The following is a 22,417-nucleotide window of genomic DNA, read 5'->3' as shown; positions in this document are numbered from 1 at the left end:
CCTACTGTATAGCCTTTGTGTATCTGAATGTAAATACAGCCAGGGCATGTAATAGCACTAAACTCATGGAAAGAATTATACAGGGTGAGCCATTTATATGGATACACCTTAATAAAATGGGAATAGTTGGTGATAACTTCCTTTTTGTGGCACATTAGTATATGTGAAGGGGAAAACTTTTCAAGATGGGTGGTCATTTTGAAGTCGGACATTTTGAATCCAACTTTTGTTTTTTCAATAGGAAGAGGGTCATATAACCTGGAAACCTTCAAACGTACTCTGAAAACACACTTGTTCAGACAAGCCTATAATTTGCTATAGGCAGCACTGAAGGCACACTGGCTCACCCACTAATCCTTGTGTTTCCTTCCCTTGTTTCCTCCCCACTACCCTCTAGATTGTAAGCCCGCAAGTGTTTTCTCATACTGATGTTATTTTAACATATGTACATGTACCAACTACATATCAACTATGTATGTATCTATATTTATTCTATTCAATGTCATGACTGTACAGTGTCTTGTATTTCTTATGTATATTTGTTCCCCATTATTTGTTTGTATTATGTACAGCGCTACGGAAGATGCTGGCGCTATATAAATAAAAAAATAATAATAATAATATAACACATCAAACTTATTGGGAATTTCTCAAGAAAAAAATGATGTGCTTGGTTTTAATGTAACTTTATTCTTTCATGAGTTATTTACAAGTTTCTGACCACTTATAAAATGTGTTCAATGTGCTGCCCGTTGTGTTGGATTGTCAATGCAACCCTCTTCTCCCACTCTTCACACACAGATAGCAACACCGCAGGAGAAATGCTAGCACTGGTTTCCAGTATCCGTCGTTTCAGGTGCTGCACATCTTGTATCTTCACAGCATAGACAATTGCCTTCAGATGACCCCAAAGATAAAATTCTAATGGGGTCAGATCGGGAGACCTTGGAGGCCATTCAACTGGCCCATGACGACTAATCCACTTTCCAGGAAACTGTTCATCTAGGAATGCTCTGACCTGACACCCATAATGTGGTGGTGCACCATCTTTCTGGAAAAACTCGGGTAACGTGCCAGCTTCAGTGCATAAAGAGAGAAACACATCATCCTGTAACAATTTTGCATATCCAGTGGCCTTGAGGTTTCCATTGATGAAGAATGGCCCCACTATCGTTTTACCCATATACCACACTATACCATCCATTTTTTTTGTTCCAACAGTCTTGGAGGGATCTATCCAATGTAGGTTAGTGTTAGACCAATAGCGGTGGTTTTGTTTGTTACCTTCACCATTCACATAAAAGTTTGCCTCATCACTGAACCAAATCTTCTGCGTAAAGTGAGGGTCCTGTTCCAATTTTTGTTTTGCCCATTCTGCAAATTCAGTGTGCCGATCTGGGTCATCCCCGTTGAGATGCTGCAGTAGCTGGAGTTTGTAAGGGTGCCATTTGTGAGTAGCTAATATCCGCCGAAGAGGATGTTCGACTAATGCTACTCTCCAGTGACATGTGGCGAGTGCTACGCTGTGGGCTCTTGCTGAATGAAGCCAGGACAGCCACTGATGTTTCTTCATTAGTGACAAATTTCATGCGTCCACACTTTGGCAAATCCAACACTGAACCAGTTTCATGAAATTTAGCAAGCAGTTTGCTAACTGCAGCATGGGAGATGGGTGGTCTCGTAGGGTGTCTTGCATTGAAATCTGCTGCAATGACCCGGTTACTGCGTTCACCAGACATCAGAAAAATTTCTATCCGCTCCTCACGTGTTAACCTCGGCGACATGTCAATGGCTGTAAACAAGTAAGTTTGATGTCCCGTGACCCTCTTCCTGTTGAAAAAACAAAGGTTGGATTCAAAATGGCCGTCATGGTCACCACCCATCTTGAAAAGTCCCCCCCCCCCCCTCACTTATACTAATGTGCCACAAACAGGTAGTTAATATCACCAACCATTCCCATTTTTATTAAGTTGTATCACCCCTCCCCCCCCCCCCCCCCCCCCCAGCATTTTGCATTTTGTTCTAAAGCTCACCCTACCCACTGCAACCGCCTCTGTTGTGTGCTGCACTTCATCCTTTCACACCTCTCCATAGTAATAGCAGAGCATCGGCCCCGAACTGTCGCTCGAAGGGTCGATCCCTGCTATGTGACAGTCTGTGTATAAGCCTTTAGTGCCTTTTTGTTTTTGGAACGCCGCCAATTGCAAGGGCACCGTGATAACATGGTAATCGTGGTCCCCTTTTTCCACTGGTGCACTTTTTCCGCAAACAAAAAAAAAAAACGTTGCATGCTACATTTTACTTGCATTCAGTGGTCTTTACTCCCGTCGCAAATCACGGTAGCAAATGCGGTCTGTGTAAATAGTGAAAATCTCATTGTAGCAGATTTGCAAAGTTTTAGTACTTTGGAAGATCTCTCACTATGCCGTTGTTATGCATGGTTGGTGGTGGCATGCACTTGCCTTACACTTCACTGTAATGCAGATATCTGTATAACCTATACCATCACTATGCTATTCATTTTATAACTGAATGCTTTTAAATATTTTGGTTTCAGTCTACAGCTAGGACATTTGCTGGAAACAATGGCATAGTGTTAGATGTGCATAAGTTTCTGCACAGTAGGAAGTCAAATGTTTTGCTCCCTCTACACTTTCATTTTACCGTATATTCCGGCGTATAAGACGACCCCCCCAACTTTTCCAGTTAAAATATAGAGTTTGGGATATACTCGCCATATAAGACTACCCCTCTTCCAACGCACACCAAATACAAATTAGAAAAACATTATACTGGTGCTGTACTGTATGTGGTACCCAGTATATAACAGTATATAGGCGATTGAATGGTTGGATTGGTCAGCTCTCCTTGTCTATCTGATTATCAGAGTGGTATAGAAGAATAGATTGCGCTGTCCCCATAAAACACGCCTCTTTCACCCTTCTGGCCCACCTTTGTATCCCATTTACCTCCTCTGCCTCTCAGATCTCACACATGTGCGCCTGCACTGCTCCGCTACAGTCCTCAGCAGCAAGATCTTAGAGTCGGTAACAGGATAGGGAGTATCGCCCGGTATCAATGACACCCGGCGTATAAGACGACCCTTTACTTTTCAGATGATTTTTAAGGGTTAAAAAGTAGACTATACAGTACTTGAGGAAGGTGTGCTGGCATGTGTAAGCAGCAGTTGAGAGCAGTCACTTCCACCTCTGTAAAATAAGTAGAAATGGCTTTTCCAGTGAACTTTAGGAAGAAGCTCACAGCTGAGATTAGGATTAAAGGGTATCTGAACTCCGAACTCCTCTCTGCTCTAAAAGATGCACAACAGAATAACCTTTTAAACAAAAACTGTTTCTTTGTTACAGCTGATACAAATCCTAAAATAAATCTGCAAAGTTTCTACTTCCTGATTCATGGAAGCAGACCAATTGTTAACAGCCTGTGCTTTGAAATGAGCTTATCTGTCAACTCTGCCATGGCAGTCGTGACACAGGGGAGAGATCAAATTACAACTCGTGATTAGACACAAATGAGGGGTGATTATACAGGCTAAACTCTCTAAATACATACAGGGTGCATGTTTCTATGTTTTCCTGATTTCCTGTGCAAGAGTTTGCCCTGGTTCACACTTGCGATTAAGTGGCAAACGGATCCATGATAACTGATCTGATTACCGGTCAAACGGATCCATTTTCACTCTGTTAACTTTTTTTTAGCTGCTTCCATTCTGTTTCCCCACATCCCAACCAACCCTTCCCCCCCCCATTCCCAAAGTGGATTTTTCTGCTTAGAATAGTCCGTCTCTTCACTAGTGTGAAGAAACGTTCCGTTTTGTCATTGCCCCGTATGCAGAGCTTCAGGATCCTAAACTCAAGCAAATAAGTTGACTATTGCTTCCTTGGGGCTTCTTCCAGCGCCCCCCCCCCCATGGTCTTTGAGGCCTCTCTGTGTCTTCTGGGTCCCCCCATTGTCATTTGTGTATATATTCTAATGGCCACCAGGCCAGTGTGAATGGTTCACATACTTGCACTTGCCTCCACACACGCTGTAGAATAAAGTACATACATTTGGGTAGATACGTGGTTGGGCTCTGACACTGCACATTTTAAGATTTATTTATTTTTATTTTTTTTAGTTGTTGCTAATATCATTTGGTAGTGGTGGCTTTACCAAATGCATCGGGACAAACTGAAGTGGGGATGAGTCTACTGTCCTTTACACTGGATCATGGTGCTTTACAAAGGGGAAGCATTTGTCAGACTAGGTTCACAGTGGGATGTTGCGTTGTGATGCAACGTTAAAGTTGCAGCAAAGCATTGCAATGCAAAAAAAAGTGGTAACGCACACTAATGCTGTGTTACCGTCACATATAGTAGCTACAGTGGAGCATGCAGACAATGAAAAATATGCTTTCCTGTATCTGTTAACGTGTGCGTTTAGAGGTAACACACTCAGTGTTCTCCCCAGGCTCTTTTAGCCGGGTGCTCCACCCAGCTTTTTTTAGTGACCACCCGGCTGTTATCGGCTCACCTCCTCCTATGCTGTAAGCAGAGTTGCTCACAGAAGCACTGGCCCTGCATTCTCATCTTGCATCACCCGGCTACTTTTTCATGCCGCCCGGCTGGAAAAAAAATTCTGGGGAGAACACTGACACTGCAGAATTGCGTTACTATAACGCAACATTTAAATGTGACACTTCAATGTCGAACTGTGAACGTCCAATAGGGTTAACATTGCAGTGCGATAATGGCGTCAATTCACCAGAGAGGATTTACTAAGAGAAAAAAGGTAGGTAGTTTATCTCATGAGGTATTTTAACACTCTGGAGTCAATTCACCAGTGTGAGAGGGCAGAGAGAAAAGTGTTCGATAGCAGGGGATAATGGAGAGATATGTATGAGGAAAGTGTGAGAAAGCAGAGAGTTAGGTAATCGGTATTAATGATTTACATGGGATACTTTTCCTCTCTGTAAGCTTGAAAGTGAAGCATTGTGGGTAGGAGGCGGAGTTTTACCACTACCTGACCAGAGTATTCCCGCCTTTTACTGCCGGATCATATCCTAAATCATATCACGAGTGAGTCTGAACTTCTTCACCACCTCTGTCTCAGTAAAATTATCAAGAACTGTTCTCTCACGAAAAATACGATTAAACAGACCCTCCTCCTGCGCCTTCGTCTCCTCATAATAGAAGCAAGCTCTAAGGCCTATTGTACACCAGAGCGGTTCGGCTGCGTTTTGCGATCCGCTTGCGGCTGCGGATACGCTTGGGTAATGTATTTCAATGGGCTGGTGCACACCAGAGCGGGAGGCGTTTTGCAGAAACGCATTCTCCCGGGCTGCTGCAGATTTTGGATTGCGGAGGCGTTTCTGCCTCAATGTTAAGTATAGGAAAAACGCAAACCGCTCTGAAAAACGGCACTTCAGAGCGGTTTGCCAGGCGGTTTTTGTTACAGTAGCTGTTCAGTAACAGCTTTACTGTAACAATACATGAAATCTACTACACCAAAAATGCTTCACAAAACCGCAAAATGCTAGCTGAAATGCTACAGAAAAATAAGAAAAAGCGTTTCAAAATCTGCTAGCATTTTGCGGATCTGCTAGCGGTTTTTGGTGTGCACCAGGCCTAACAGAGTAAGCTCAAAAGGCTCCATCTTCCACAGCAGCAGCTGCTGTGTGAAAACCACGATATCTCCAGGTTCATTCAGGGGATAAAGAGATGAAAAAATAACGAATGGCCACACCCCCTTTCTTCCCTGGTGAATTGTGATTTGGAGAAAAACTACTATCACTTATTTATCTCATACTTATCTCACATTTATCTCTTGCATTTCTCTCTGTCGATATTTTCCCCTATACTTCTGGAGAATTGCTATCTGGAGATATCACAGGAGGTAAATTACCTCCCAAGAGATAAATAGGTTGGTAACCTCTGGTGAATTGACGCCAAACTGTGTTATAAGATTTTATTCACACAGGACAATAACATCCCACTGTGAACCTAGCCTCAACCTTTTGTAAGGATCCCCTTCATGTTATAGACTATTTATGGTTTGTACTGCTCCAGGAGATAGAGCCTCAAACATGGGGGCTCCAAATTTCTCCTGCATATGGGGATAGAAATGTATTGTCAGCAGTGTGCACAGTGTACTGGTATTATACACTCTACGGCCTGGTGCACACCAAAAACCACTAGCAGATCCGCAAAATGCTAGCAGATTTTGAAACGCTTTTTCTTCTTTCTCTGTAGCGTTTCAGCTAGCGTTTTGTGTAGCGGTTTTGGTGTAGTAGATTTCATATATAGTTACAGTAAAGCTGTTACTGAATAGCTTCTGTAACAAAAACGCCGGCAAAACCGCTCTGAACAGGTGTTTTTCAGAGCGGTTTGCGTTTTTCCTATACTTAAAGACACTCCGTAACAAAAATTGCATCCTGTTTTTTATCATCCTACAAGTTCCAAAAGCTATTCTAATGTGTTCTAGCTTACTGCAGCACTTTCTACTATCACAGTCTCTGTAATAAATCAATGTATCTTTCCCCTGTCAGACTTGTCGGCCTGTGTCTGGAAGGCTGCCAAGTTCTTCAGTGTTGTGGTTCTGCTATGAACTCCCCCTTCCAGGCCCCTCTATGCACACTGCCTGTGTATTATTTAGATTAGGGCAGCTTCTCTCTTCTCTCTTATCTTTTACAAGCTGGATAAATCGTCCTCTGAGCTGGCTGGGCTTTCACATACTGAAGAATTACAGACAAGGGCAAAGCTGTTTGCAGGAAGAAACAAGCAGCCTGAAACTTCAGTGCATGAGAACAGGGGGAAAGAAACACACAAATGATCTCTTGAGATTCAAAAGGAAGGCTGTATACAGCCTGCTTGTGTATGGATGTATTTTCCAGGGCTGTGGAGTCGGAGTCGTGGAGTCGGAGTCGTGGAGTCGGGCAATTTTGGGTGCCTGGAGTTGGAGTCGGGAAAAAATGCACCGACTCCGAATCCTAATGAATTTGTAACTGTGATTAAAATAGAAAATATGATAAAATGTTCTATTTCTCAGATAATAGTCATTAAAAATAATGTGTATATATACAGTGTATATATACAGTAATAGCTGTGCTTAGTCCACAAAAATGAAATAAACCAATCAAAATTAGTTACTTGTGCTGCTTTAATAAAGCAGTACCCGTATTTTTAAGGTCAGATATACATATCTGATTGTGACTGTACATATGTGTACACAGGAATCTCTTATATATACTAAATAACATCTATGCTGTAAGAATAAAGCCTGATGTGTAGCTATGTCACTAATGGAGATGGTCAACGAGATGGAAATAATTCTGCATTGATGCTGATTTATGCAAATGTATGCACTCCCTTTGCTGATGAAATAAAATAATTTGATATGTTATTAAAATTTGGTTTGGTGACTACAAATTAAAGGGTATCGGAGACGGATGAAAAGTAAAGTTTTATACATACCTGGGGCTTCCTCCAGCCCCCTTCAGGCTAATCAGTCCCTCACTGTCCTCCACCACCCGGATCTTCTGCTATGAGTCCTGGTAATTCAGCCAGTCAGTGCTGTCCGGCCGCATGCCGCTCCCACAGCCAGGAACATTCTGCACCTGCGCAATAGTGCTGCACAGGTGTAGTATGCTCCTGGCGGCAGAGTGTGTGCATGCGCACTACGCCTGACTGGCTCAAGTACCTGGATTCATAGCAGAAGATCCAGGTGGTGGAGGAGGACAACGAGGGACTGATTATCCTGAAGGCGGCTGGAGCCTTGGAGGAAGCCCCAGGTATGTATAAAACTTTAATTTCATCTGTCTCAGGTTTACTTTGTTATACAGTAGTACTATACTCTACATATGCACTCTCCACAGAGCTGCAGGGGATCCACTGAGAATGCTGTGCACATTGAACACAGAGGTGTTGTCTGTTTACAATCTCCTCATTCCCCTGCAGAGTACCTGCACATCATTCTTACATGTACCCACACTTACATTGCCTAGGTCCTGATAGATGTTCTTTGTTCCGGTTTGTACCTTTTACAAGTACTCTTACCAAGGACTAGTTTTAGTCTAAAGGGAATAAATATAGTAGTCTACATATCCTTCTCACTTCAGTTGTCTTGTAAAATTCCTAAGCGTTGGCAGTTAAGAGACGAATTTCATGTTACATACTTTTAATCAACAAAATTGTAATATGCAAATTAGAGGAGTCAGAGTCGTGGAGTCGGAGTCGGTGGAATCCTAAACTGAGGAGTCGGAGTCGATGGATTTTTGGACCGACTCCACAGCCCTGGTATTTTCTATGTGTGGACATACTGTACATCAACCTACTTCCTGTTTTGGTGGCCATTTTGTTTGTTTATAAATACACTTTTTAAAACTGTTTTCAACCACTTTTAATGCGGGGAGGAGCGGCGAAATTATGACAGAGGGGAATAGGAGATGTCCCCTAACACACTGGTATGTTTACTTTTGTGCGATTTTTAACAATACAGATTCTCTTTAACATTGAAGCAGAAAAGCATCCACAATCCAAAAAACGCCTCACCCCGGGAGTATGCGTTTCTGCAAAACGCCTCCCGCTCTGGTGTGAACCACCCCATTGAGATACATTGGCCAAGCGTATCCGCAGCCGCAAGCGGCTGCAGAAACGCTGAAAAAGCCGCTCGGTGTGCACCAGCCCTAACAGAGAACCCTAAATGTAGTGATCGGTCAATCAGGATATCATGCCTTGATGTAGATTCTGATTACTTCTATATCCACTGATCAGCGGACATACGCTATGCGTTAATAGCAATTTTAGGTATTTGTAGTCATTTACATACTAAAACTTTCAGGCTCTCTACATATTATTAGAGCATTCATCTTAGGAGTATGGGCGTATTTGTGAATTCAGACACTCGGGTCTTGGCGTGTGGACAAGGTTACTGAAATTGCATGTATCAAATATCTGATATACATGGGTACCTTTCAGCTGCCGGTACAAAGAATGTCTCACCTTACAAACTATTTTGTCACAGATGTAGTGTAGTCTAGCTATTTATAATGAAGCAATGATCCAGAGGCATATGGAGAATGGAGTTGTCTTGCGGCTTAGTTTCTTTATTGCTGCATGTTTTGGGCTATGGGCACAAAAACCTGTAATCAAAATAAAATGCCACAAGACTCTCGCTGCTGTCTGTGATCCCTGCCATGTTGCTATTAATGGCAATATCCTGGACTGAGATGAGACACCACTTCCTCACCCAAACTGCACAGTGAATAGGCCTTTTTGTGCAGTAGAAATTATCACAGTTAGAAGTAGAAAGCCAGTAAGATTTTTTGTTTTGTTTTGTTTTGTCTTGTTTTGTTTTGTTTTGGTTTTTTTTGTTTATAAATATATATATTTTGTAAGCATTGTAGCTAAGGGGCTAGTACTTTACATTTGTGTGGGTTTTTTCCAAACACGTTGATTTTAATCGACATCCCACAGTCCTACTTTTAGGCAGATTGGTAAAAGTGTCCCTAAACTATGGTGAGCCCCTCTAAGGGCACCCTTGAGGCTGAGTTGAGTCCCTAAGGTAACTATGTGGTGTGAAAAACTATTTGCCCCCTTCCTGATTTCTTATTCTTTTGCATGTTTGTCACACTTAAATGTTTCTGCTCATCAAAAACCGTTAACTATTAGTCAAAGATAACATCATTTAACACAAAATGCAGTTTTAAATGATGGTTTTTATTATTTAGTGAGGAGAAAAACTCCAAATCTACATGTCCCTGTGTGAAAAAGTGATTGCCCCCCTTGTTAAAAAAATAACTTAACTGTGGTTTATCACACCTGAGTTCAATTTCTGTAGTCACCCCCAGGCCTGATTACTGCCACACCTGTTTCAATCAAGAAATCACTTAAATAGGAGCTATCCGACACAGAGAAGTAGACCAAAAGCACCTCAAAAGCTAGACATCATGCCAAGATCCAAAGAAATTCAGGAACAAATGAGAACAAAAGTACTGTAATTGAGATCTATCAGTCTGGTAAAGGTTATAAAGCCATTTCTAAAGCTTTGGGACTCCAGCAAACCACAGTGAGAGCCATTATCCACAAATGCAAAAACATGGAACAGTGATGAACCTTCCCAGGAGTGGCCGGCCCAGTGTTGCCAACTCATCCCTTTAATTACTGACACATATGAATTATACAGGTTTTGTGGCTAGGTAGATGCAGCTAAGGCACTGATTCTGTACAAATAGCCCCAGAACCTGTATAACTTAGATGTGTCAGTAATTAAAGGGATGAGTTGGCAACACTGGGCCGGCCGACCAAAATTACCCCAAGAGCGCAGAGAAAACTCATCCGAGAGGCCACAAAAGACCCCAGGACAACATCTAAAGAGCTGCAGGCCTCACTTGCCTCAATTAAGGTCAGTGTCCACGACTCCACCATAAGAAAGAGACTGGGCAAAAACAGCCTGCATGGCAGATATCCAAGGCGCAAACCACTTTTAAGCAAAAACAATATTAAGGCTTGTCTCAATTTTGCAAAAAAACATCTCAATGATTGCCAAGACTTTTGGGAAAATACCTTGTGGACCGATGAGCCAAAATTTGAACTTTTTGGAAGGTGCATGTCCCGTTACATCTGGCGTAGAAGTAACACAGCATTTCAGCAAAAGAACATCATACCAACAGAAAGATATGGTGGTGGTAGTGTGATGGTCTGGGGTTGTTTTTTTTCAAGTAATTTTTATTGAAGCACTCAAGGAGAAATTTTAACACATATTGAAAAAGTGCATATACATTTTGTGTGCATATAATTTTTGAAAAGCATGCATTAGAATAATAATAAACATACATATTCTTTAGAAAACATTTCGTCTCTCTACAGATTATTTATGTACTAAGAATAAACCTCATGACTATATTAGTCTACTATAAACTACCACCTATCCTATTCTACTCTCTCCCTGTGCCCTCAATCAGTCCCGCTCCTCTGGATCCCCCCCCCCCCTTCCGCTCCAATATATTATGCCCTGATCTCCAATCTCCCCAAGGTACCTGCTATTTTACTTTTTAAATACCATGTAGTATTCTCAAAGGCCTTCATTATATGAAATATTTGAGTATCTGTAAGGGTTTTTTCTATGTAGATGCGCCATGTCTTAAAATAATTAGCCGTTTTGTTTTTGGCTTCTTTTTCTAGATTTAATTGCTCCATTAGCATTATTTTATTTAATAATTCAAGGACTAAAGAGACTGTGGGAGGTTCCGGGTTTATCCAGTGAGTTAGAATGGCTTTCTGGGTAGCCAATAAAAATAGGTGTTCAAATTTTGTGATAGGAGGGGCATCCTGATCTTCCTGAAGATCTTGGGCGTGAAATAAACATAACATGAGATCTAAATTTCGTTTTTTACCTGAAATTCTGTTCATTTCCCTTAAGGAATTTTCCCAGAATCGTTGTATTTCCCCACAGTCCCATAGGAGGTGATTTAAGTCTGGAAGGTCACTAGAACATTTAGGGCATACTGGAGTTGCTTGCTTGGGTTCTGCTTCATGTATAAATGGGCCCTTAATGGGGATATAAGCCCTATGTACGACTTTGAGGTGCATCTCTCTCCAGTTTTCGCTCGGCATAGCCTTTCTGACTGCCAGCCAACCACTACATGCGGCTTCCTTGAATTCCTCCTCAGAAATTGAGAGTTTCTCAGACCACTTTTTTATATAAATTGTGTGTTTACTTAAGACTTTGGCTGATTCCCTGACAACCGCATACAACCATGAGAGTGAGCGTTGCTCCTGAGGTTGATTTAAAATGTCCTCAAATATTTTGCTTGAAAGCAAACTCCGCTCTCTACCCAAAGTCTGGGTTATATATGATTTTACTTGGTTATAATAAAAATTGTGGGATTCTGGTATGAAAAATTTTGTTTTTAGTTCAGTGAAGGATAGAAGTGTATAGTCAGGAGAAAGAAGGTCTGCTAACTGGAGTATTCCTTGGTCAGCCCACTTTTCATATGTTTTATGCAGAAGACCTGGGATAAAAGCCGGGTTGGCCAAGAAAGGCATTCTGGCTGAAAGATGTCCTATCATTCCCATTTTTTTCCTTATCTCTCTCCAACAAATTATTGTGTCTCTTATTAATATATTTTGCTTGATATACCCTGGGAGAGCCCCCAATTTGGTATGTAAGATTCCCAAGAAAGAGTAAGGAGCTATTAGTTCTACATCTAATGGAGTGTTAGTCACATAGGAGGTGTTTCCCAACCAGTCCCTAATATGGCGAAAGATAGCTGCTAGGTTGTATAATCGGACGTCAGGGAAGTTAAGGCCTAGATGGGTCAGCGGAAGCTTTAATTTAGTTAAAGCAATACGTGGTTTTTTGGAATTCCATATAAATTTGGTAAAAGCAGATTCCAGTCGTTTAATGTCTGCATGTTTAATCAGAAGGGGTAACGTTTGGATTTGGTATAATAAACGGCCAAAACTCATCATTTTGATCAAGTGAATTCTACCCATCAATGAAATTGGTAAGGAAATCCATTCCTGTAGTTCCTTGACTACACGAGCAACCACTGGGGAGAAATTCAAATTGTAAAGTTGGCTAATCTCCCTTGGGATCTTAATTCCCAGATAAGTAATGTAAGAAGAAGCAATCTTAATTGGGAGTTGAGCCGTCTCTCTCGTAGATCTCCTATGATCTAAGAATAAAAGTTCACTCTTATGGTAATTAATTACTAGGCCTGAAAATCTACCAAAGTCATTTATATACTGGATTACCCCTGTCAAATCCCTTACTGGATTAGCCATGTATAATAATATATCATCCGCAAATAAGGATGTTCGAAGGATCTGGGTTCCAATCTGCAATCCCTCGAAAATATCCGAAAGAGCAAGGGCACGCGACAGGGGCTCAATAGCCAAATTGAATAATAATGGAGATAAAGGGCATCCCTGTCGCGTACCCCTCCCCAGGGAGAAGGAGGAACCCAGACCCCCCGGAATAGAAATACGAGCCACCGGAGAAGAATACATTAATTGAATATATATAAAGAAATTGCCAGTGAAACCATATGCTTTGAGAACCGCAAACAACCAGGGCCATTCAATACTATCGAAGGCCTTCTCGGCATCAAGTGCCAAGAAGGCCTCCCTTCCAGTAGCTTTTCCCTGTAACCTGAAATGTTCAAGAGCTGCCAATGTTTTTCTTACATTAGTTACTGCACTTCTCTGCTTTACAAATCCCACTTGATTTTCAAGTATGAGATCTGGGAGGACCTCCGCCAATCTCTCAGCCATTATTTTAGACATGATTTTAAAATCTAAATTTAGTAAAGAAATGGGTCTGAAAGATGAGGGATCTAATGGGTCTTTTCCAGGCTTCGGAATTAATTTTATACGGGCGTCATTTGCTGTGGGTAGAAAGGTTTTGTCTTTTAATATACGGTTATATAGGGCTGCTAGTGTTTTGGGGAGTTCTGTTTTAAGTAATTTAAAAAATTCAGCAGAAAGACCATCTGGTCCTGGGGCCTTCCCTAAGGCTATTTTCTTAATCACATGGGTTACTTCTTGAGGTGATATAGGGGCATTAAGGGAGATAATATCTTGATCGGAGAGTGTAGGGAGGTTAATTGAAGACAAGTACTGAGCAAAATCTGTACTTGGAGGCATTTTAGATTCATATAGTTGCCTGTAATAGGAGTGAAAGATGTCAAGGACCTCCTGTTGTTTTGTAATAATCTTCCCAGAAGTATTTTTGATCTGCAAAATATTCGAACATGTCCATCTTGGTTTTGAGAGATTGGCTAAGATCCTCCCCGATTTATTACCTAGCTTGTAGAATCTTGCTGCCCAAAAAGATCTGAATGTTTTATCGTATTTTTCCAGCCAGACATCTGCCTCCTTTTTAGTAGCTATCCACTTTTGTTTGGTCTCCAGGTTAGGGTTTTGTAGGTACTGAACGTAAGCCTGACGTGCCTGATCGCATGTCTCTTGATATCTGGTTGAGGTTTTTTTCCTAGAAGAGCTGGCGTATGCCATGATCTGTCCTCTTAATACAGCTTTAGCTGCTTCCCAAAAAAGTGTGGGAGTCTGCCAATGCTGCTTGTTATTAGAGCAATAATCCCGCCACCAGTTGATTAATTCTGGTGCAAACTGTTCATCCGTATACAAAAATGTGGGGAATCTCCACTCACTTCCTCGTGTTATAGGAGGGAAAGTGATATTTGTTAGCAAAGGGGCATGATCTGATATCACTAAAGCCTTGATTTCTACTGTTGAGAAGGATGTTACTATGTTGGCAGAGACTAATATATTGTCTATTCTAGAGTGGGAAGCATGGACCTGGGAATAATGTGTAAAATCTTTATCAAAAGGATGAAGGTGCCTCCATATATCAATTAGCCCAGTAGTGTCTGCAAAAAGTTTTTAAATTTTTATCCTGTTTTCTAGCAGATGTGCTATCTTGTGAGTATGCAGATCTATCCAATTGAGGGACTATGACGGAATTAAAATCTCCAATAATCATTACTCTAGATGCTGATGGAATAGAATTAATATCTTCCTCCAAATCTTGGAGAAATTCTGTGTTATCTGTGTTTGGAGCATATATTCCCCATAGGAACAGTGATTTTCCATCAGCTTTTATCTCGACTTTCACCCATCTGCCATTAATACTATCATAATCATGAAGCAAGACTTCCCCCCTAAATTTCCTGTTAACCAAGACCAATACCCCTGCCCTACGACCTTCCGATGGTGCTGCTATCACTTGACCTACCCAGAATTTTGTCATTAAATTTAGGTCCTCCTTCCGGAGGTGTGTTTCCTGGAGGACTGCCAAATCAACCTTCATTTTGTGCAAATGTCTTAATACCTGCGTGCGTTTTTGGGGAGTTCTTAAACCTTTCACATTCCATGTCACAATTTTCATGGTGGTTGGAATAACTTTTCAAGAAATGGGTGTTTGAAGTAAATACGCATATCGTTGATCGAGTGATGGGTGTCCCAGCAGCACCACATCACTCGCATAGCTTGAGGGGGGGTAGGGATCCCTACAATTGAGGAACAGGGCCTATATGGCAAGGAGATCAAATGGAGAGCAATTATCATCAAACATTCATCATAATATTGAAACATTAATGAAGAACAAATTAACCGAGTAAGAAAACAGTTTCCTTCTAGGCACTTATATGAGTACCTTAAGGTGAGTGCACCATCAAATTTTTTGTTGTGTGCATCTCTTCTTTTTACTGACTTCCTTTTTTCTGAAAGTGTGCAAGTAATCAGATTGATCAGAAAAACGATGCAGGGCAACAATCTAGCCCAGCACCGTTTCTCCGCCAGGTTGCAATAGAGGGGTAGTTCCCCCAATCCTGCTAAGCTGGTCCGCAAATATCCCTCCCTCTTATAAGATTCCCTAACATGTACATGTCATTAAGCAGAAATAGCATTAAGCATAAAATAGATTTCTAAACAGAATAAGAAACTGTAAAAGATAGCATAGTTAGGATACTTAGTATACTTAATGTGCTTAATGTCCCCGACCTTGGAATAGACTCCAGGTTGTTTTTTAAAAAGAACATTACCCTCAGAAAAGCCGAGGCTTGTAAGTTTCAATCTTCCCAAGGAGCAGAGTCTTGGCTTGAACCAGGTTCTCCCAACCTAGGTGTAGTCGGTCGCTCTAAGCTTGTCATCTCTTGTTGGCGTTGAGATTCTGATGTTTGTGAGCTCGGAATGTCAGTTGTTAGGAGGCGAACATGAGCTTCCGCATCAGAGGGTGAGGTAAATGACACTGGTTTTCCATCATCAGCATGTATGAATAAAGTAGCTGGGTAGTTCAGAAAGAATCTAATCTTCCGCCTTACCAGAGTCTGACAAACTGGATTAAACGCCTTTCTTGCTTTATTGACTTCTGCGGAGTAATCCGCAAACAAAAGCAGTTTACGTCCTTGTATTTCTAAAACCTTCTGATTGCGATATGCTCTTAATAAAGCCACTTTCTCTGAGTAATCAAGGTACCTTACTATCACCGGTCTGGGAGACTTTCTTTCAGGGCGCAGTTGCCCGATCCGATGTGCTCGTTCGACTTTAAGGGCAGTGTTCAGTCCCAAGGCCTTCGGGATCTCCGTGGCGCAGATCTCTGGCAATTCCGCTGACTTTACTGATTCCGGAAGCCCGATAACCCTTAGATTATTTCTCCGCGAACGGTTCTCCAAATCATCGATCCGGTCAAATATTATAACTTGTTTGTTGGATGTCGTCTGCGCCAGGGTTTGGGCCTCCTCACATTTCTCAGTTAAGGCGTCTACTCGTGTCTCAAGGTGTTTTGTTGCGGCCTGTTGTGCCACGATCTCTTCCTGAAGCCTACGCATTTGTTGCCCGAGGGCCTCCGAGATCATAGCTGATAATTCAGGGCGTAGGAGAGTCACTACCTCCGTGGCCAGTTGTCGGTAGTCCAAGTCCGCTGGCTTACGGGCGACACTATCAGTGTCTGTGTCCGAGGCCTCGTGGTCTGATCCTGCCGCCGCCATCTTGGAGTCGCGGGGGTTACCGCGCTGTACTTTCGGCGGACGTTTTTCTTTGTCCTTGGTGGATCTGGTAAGGTACCGGTCCATTGTCTGGTATTCCACAGCCTCTGTCATGGTTCTAATGACTTGAAAACTCGGTCGGGGAGGCTTTTCAGGAGGTTCACGGACGGAGCTCAGCAGTTAAGCTTCCATCCCTCTCAGCGCCGGAACCGGAAGTCCGGTCTGGGGTTGTTTTGCTGCTTCAGGACCTGGAAGGCTTGCTGTGATAGATGGAACCATGAATTCTACAGTCTACCAAAAAATCCTGAAGGATAATGTCCGGCCATCTGTTCGTCAACTCAAGCTGAAGCGATCTTGGGTGCTGCAGCAGGACAATGACCCAAAACACACCAGCAAATCCACCTCTGAATGGCTGAAGAAAAACAAAATGAAGACTTTGGAGTGGCCTAGTCAAAGTCCTGACCTGAATCCTATTGAGATGTTGTGGCATGAACTTAAAAAGGTGGTTCATGCTAGAAAACCCTCAAATAAAGCTGAATTACAACAATTCTGCAAAGATGAGTGGGCCAAAATTCCTCCAGAGCGCTGTAAAAGACTTGTTGCAAGTTGTCGCAAACGCTTGATTGCAGTTATTGCTGCTAAGGGTGGCCCAACCAGTTATTAGGTTCAGGGGGCAATTTCTTTTTCACACAGGGCCATGTAGGTTTTGAGGTTGTTTTTTTTTTTTTTCTCACTAAATAATAAAAATCATCATTTAAAACTGCATTTTGTGTTCAATTATGTTATCTTTGACTAATAGTTAACGGTGTTTGATGAGCAGAAACATTTAAGAGTGACAAACATGCAAAAGAATAAGAAATCAGGAAGAAGGCAAATAGTTTTTCACACCACTGTGTGTGCGCACGCACGCACGCACGCACGCACGCACACACACACACACACACGTGTATATAGTATATGTATGTGTGTGTATATATATATATATATATATATATATATATGTATGTATGTATGTATGTATGTATGTATGTATGTGTATGTGTGTGGGGGGGAGGGGCAAAGGGTTACCGTAATCAATGAAGGATTCATTTATTTTTATGTAATGTAAGCAGGATGTTTTTTTTTTTTTTTTTTCTGTTTGGTCCACTAATGTCGTTTTAATCCAGCAACACTGTGAGCTGTAAGGCTGTAGACACAATGTGCACGCTTTCTGAGTGCTTTTCTGACAATCTGACAATGTAACAATCTTTACGGCTGCGCTACAAAGGAAGTACTGAAGCCGGGCAGAATTCAACGCAGGCGCATTGGCCCTTGTAACGATCGTTCTCGGCCGATGTCTGTACACACTATAGTTTTGTAACGATTGTCGGAAGATATGATCCATCAGGTTGGATATTTCCATCTCCCCGATGTCGTTCTTTTGTCGTTCGTGTTAATGATCGTTGGGTAAAGTTCTTTCCCCGATTTTCGGCGGAACGATCATTAATGAGCTGTTTCAAACGACCATAGTCGCCAGTGTGTACGCAGCATTACTCTGGGTGCTTCAAGTCCAACCCCATAGAGCCAAACAGTCTGTATGCATGAGACTGAGTGTGAGATCAGAGGTGACTGCGCATGGGCAGAGATCGCAGGGTTCTGGGCACACTATTTGAGCTGATGAAGCGACCTTGTCTTATGTGATTAATAAATGACAATACCCTTTTAAAAATGAAGGACCTGTGAATCTTTCTATCAGGTAAGACCTGAAATTCTTATCTTATTTTGTTTTTAATATAATAGGTAGTTAAAGAAAAGTATCCGGGCACCAGTCACAGCAATTGATGCTAAACCTTTAATTCATCCCCAGTGGTAATGACATACAGAGTATGGAGGCCTCCACCCGCTGTATGTCATTACCACTAGGGAAGGCCTCCACACGCTGTATGTCATTACCACTGGGGATGAATTAAAGGTTGTTTAGCATCAATTGCTGCGACTGGTGCCCGGATACTTTTATTTTACTACTTACTATTGATGGCTATTTGATCTGAAGGCATGACTGCTTCAACCTGCTACCCCCTATGTGTCTGTGGACTTTAGCATCTTGTGCCAATCACCTCTACTACTGAACCGTTTTTCAATATAACATTTGGAGCGCCTCCTGCATGTGTTTTTAGTCTGTTACCCCAAGGTCCTTTTGTGGGGTTCATTGCTACACTTCAGTCGAGCACGAAAATCTTTGGACATTGCGACCATCAGCCGAATACCAGAGGCCGAGTGGGGTGCCTCTCCACATGCACGTATGAGTGGTTGCATCTAGTAGCAACCCACAATTGTGAGTATACATTTTAGCTTTGCCTAGACTCTCATATCGGGCTCCCGGTGGCCGTGTGTTCGTTTGTCTCACTAGCTTGTATGCGTGTTGGATTATTGTGGCTCTGTACAATTAACACATCATTGCATTCCAGCGGTTCTGGCGGTTTTAGTTATCAAGGACAACAAAGGATGATTGGCATATTCAGCTGTGAAGCATCGTGTGAGACATCATATGCTTACTCCAATCTGAATCATCGCAAATACCTTCTGTTTTAAGAAGGAAAACTTCTGTTTTGCAAAACATTTTAGTTAGAGGGCTTTTTGGTCTTTTGTAGCCCCTTACACACTACTAGGAGTTCTGGTTTACCAGCCAAAGTGAAATGTGTATAAGCCATCAGCATTGACAATTAGAGAAAAACCTAAATGTTAGGCACCAGATGACATTTTTAGCAGCTCTTGGGCTCTGTTTACACTTGTGTAGAAAATGTACCTGTTGTGTACGTTTTCTACACATCTGCTCAATGCAGGGTCTGCTTCCAATTGTTAAAGAAAAACTGCAGAGTCCCGATGGCTACAATTTTCCTGCTGAGCAGATGCATTGCCCAGAACCACCTATGGTGCAATGCATCTGCCCTGATGCAAACACAATGTTAAAATTGAGCTGAGCGGAAGCTGAACTGGTCCGCTTCCCTCTGTGCCCAACAGTTGTGTTCTTAAAGGATACCCGAGGTGATATGTAACTTGATGAGATAGACCTGTGTATATACAGTGCCTAGCACACAAATAACTATGCCGTGTTCCTTTTTTCCTTTCTCTGTCTAAAAGAGTTAAATATCAGGTATGTAAGTGGCAGTTCCTGTCAGGACTGTGTGAGACTACAGTGTGACCCTCACTGATAACAAATTACAACTATTATATACTTTCCAAGGCGAAAATTGCTTCTGAGAGCAGAAAAGAGGGGAAAAAAAAGGGTCAATAGTTCTTAGATTTTAGCTCTGGCATACTTCAATGAATGTGTCATTGAGCAAAAACAATAAAACAGTAAAAATGTAAAAAGTAGATTTAAATTTTAAATTAAAAACTGTGGAATATCTTAAGTCATTTTTAGGAAAAGGAGCATAGATACAATTGTTTAATTAGTTTATTTTCACCTCGAGTGTCCTTTAATGGGAACCCAAGCCTTACAGTTAGATGCATACAGCCTCAGATGAACAATGCTTGGCATTGTACACCTTTGCCACTACCATGGGCATTGACAGTAGAAGTGGCAGCCAGGTGCTGATCAAATGTACTTGATTTTGTCATTGTCAACAGGTGTGACGATTTCACCAGTCATTACCTCTATAAAAGCGGAAGTTTTGGCATTTGCTGGTTTGGAGAATTCAGGCTGTGTTAATACCATGGTTAAACATTGCATGCTTGACTCAATATGCTGGTGTGCAGTGTATGGAGGGTGGGTGCTATGGTGCGATTGGAACTGGCTGTTTCACATCTATACTGATGCTTGGTCCGTATGAGGAGGGTCGGGGAGACCGGAGATGAGCGCTGTTGGCAAAACTGCAACATATGTATTTGTACATTGTTTTCAGTAAAATGCAGGATTTCATCTGCAGCAACTTTGTTTAATTCAATAAAAAACTGTGATTAGTACAGGACTTTTAAAACAGATGCACAGTTTATGTACATCCCATGTCTTTGAATATATAATAAGCGGTATCCAGTTCTTTAAACTATTTGTGATGTCAAAACGGATAAGCTTAGTACAAAACCCTGAATATACTTGGTCTTCGTGCCCTAAGACACAGGCTGAGGTTCTTTTTTCAGCGGGATCCTGTCTACCAATTGTAAAGTAGAAAGCAGCAATAGAATTAGAGAGCTGTCATTCATGTCCTACATTTGAAAAGAAAACTCCAGCCCTTGTGGATATGCTTGTTTATTCAGTCTCCGATCTGAAAGCCACAAATGAATGAGGCTGCGCTGTGTAAACGCTGCCCTAGCAGTGGTTGCATACTAAAACGCTTATATGAGCTATTTCTGTCTCTGGAGGGGGCATCTGTTTTTCATTCCCATGGTTTATTTAAAAAAAAAAAAAAAAAGTAAGCCAAATCTTCATGCTGTATAATTCGTCCCCTCTCTGTGAAGCTGAGTACTGAGGAAGTGTTGAGTGGCAGAAGCCTCAAATCAACTGTACAAGGATGTAATGAAATGCTATGTACACAGGAGTGAAAAGCCAGTCATGCTCATGCAGGGTCTTTCATAGATGACAAAATTCTAATTTACAGTACAGAAGTACGGCACATTCAGACAATTAGACCACAAGTAGTCTTCTCAGCTTGACTGTGTTACAATGAGCACCAGTCTGTGTTTGGATTCTAATGTGCAGGAGCAGCCTTTTTTCTACATAGATTTCTCAGTGTGTAATTGTCAGCGACACATATTTGTTCTTCCAGGTTTTCTTTTTACCATTCCTCATTGCAAGACTGCCCAATTCCCAGGAGCTGACAGGCCAGTAGAGCTAAACCTATTCAGCTGGCGTATAAGGTGTTTGAGCACGATCCGTTACTGTCAGTGTAACCATATGTTCTCTGACAATGAATCTTAATGACTTAGACCTGAACTCTTGCCCAGGACAGAAGGAAATGCACCCTGTGTTTATTTAGAGAGTTTAGCCTGTCTAATTCCCCTTCATGTGTGACTAAGCACAGTGTCATAATTTGATCTCTCAGCTGTGTCAGCTGGCTGCCTTGGCAGAGCAGCTAATCTGTAAACACAGGATTTTAACATGTCTGCTTCTTTGAAAGCAGGAAGTAGACATGCTGCAAATGTGTTGCAGGATTTGTATCAGCTGTAACAAAAATAAATGTTATGGTGTTATCTTTTAGAGCAGAGAGGAAGTTCTGAGTAATGACCTATAGTAGAATGTTCTTCATTTTTAGGATGCACAATTTTGCTTTAATTATCCTGGTTTCAGCATCAGAAACAATATCTAGAATATTAATATATCTATAGATTGTTGAAAAATATTCCCACCCTCCCAGTTATCATCAGTCTAAGGCAATGATGTCATGCCGTCTCCTCCCAGTGCAGTCTGGGAGACTTCTCGCTTCTGAACACACCACAATCACACACCACAGTGATGCACCTTGACAGCAGTAAAGATGTTGCCACCTGTGATGGAGTTAAAGGAAAGCTGGGAGTTCCTTAGGTAGAAAATTTGGATACTTGCCTTGGGAGAGGGAAGCCTCTGGATCCTACAGAGGCTTCCCTCGCGTCTCACTATTCCATTGCTGGGACCCCCAAAGCTCCATGGAGCTCACCCGCATTGCACAGGCACAGATAGCTTGCACCTACCCAGTAGCACGCAGCTGCCCCTCGGGCTTGCTGGAAATAGCCGAGCCCATTCCATACAGTGCCATAAAGCTCCATCAACAAGCCCCTTCTCCATGGGCTTGTGGGAAGAGTCTCTGTGTTGGAACAGTGAGGGCAACGGGGGAAGCCTCTGAAGGATCCAGAGACTTTTCACTCCTGAGATACATACTCAAATTGGGCTCTTTTTAGTCCCTCTAGGTTTACTTTAAGAATATAAATCGGGGTAAAGAAATATTTTACAATGGGCAAACA

At 41.9% G+C, this 22,417-nt stretch overlaps 1 protein-coding gene across 2 annotated transcripts in view; it reads left to right on the top strand.

The window, feature by feature from the left end:
* The window catches only part of INTU (inturned planar cell polarity protein), a 128,922-nt gene that overhangs the window by 37,546 nt on the left and 68,959 nt on the right, over positions 1–22,417 (top strand). The gene's annotated exons all lie outside the window — the stretch shown is intronic.

The sequence above is a fragment of the Hyperolius riggenbachi genome, chromosome 1 (genome assembly GCF_040937935.1).
Source record: "Hyperolius riggenbachi isolate aHypRig1 chromosome 1, aHypRig1.pri, whole genome shotgun sequence".
NCBI classification, from domain to species: Eukaryota; Metazoa; Chordata; class Amphibia; order Anura; family Hyperoliidae; genus Hyperolius; species Hyperolius riggenbachi.
This window is presented reverse-complemented; position numbering and strand designations above follow the sequence as displayed.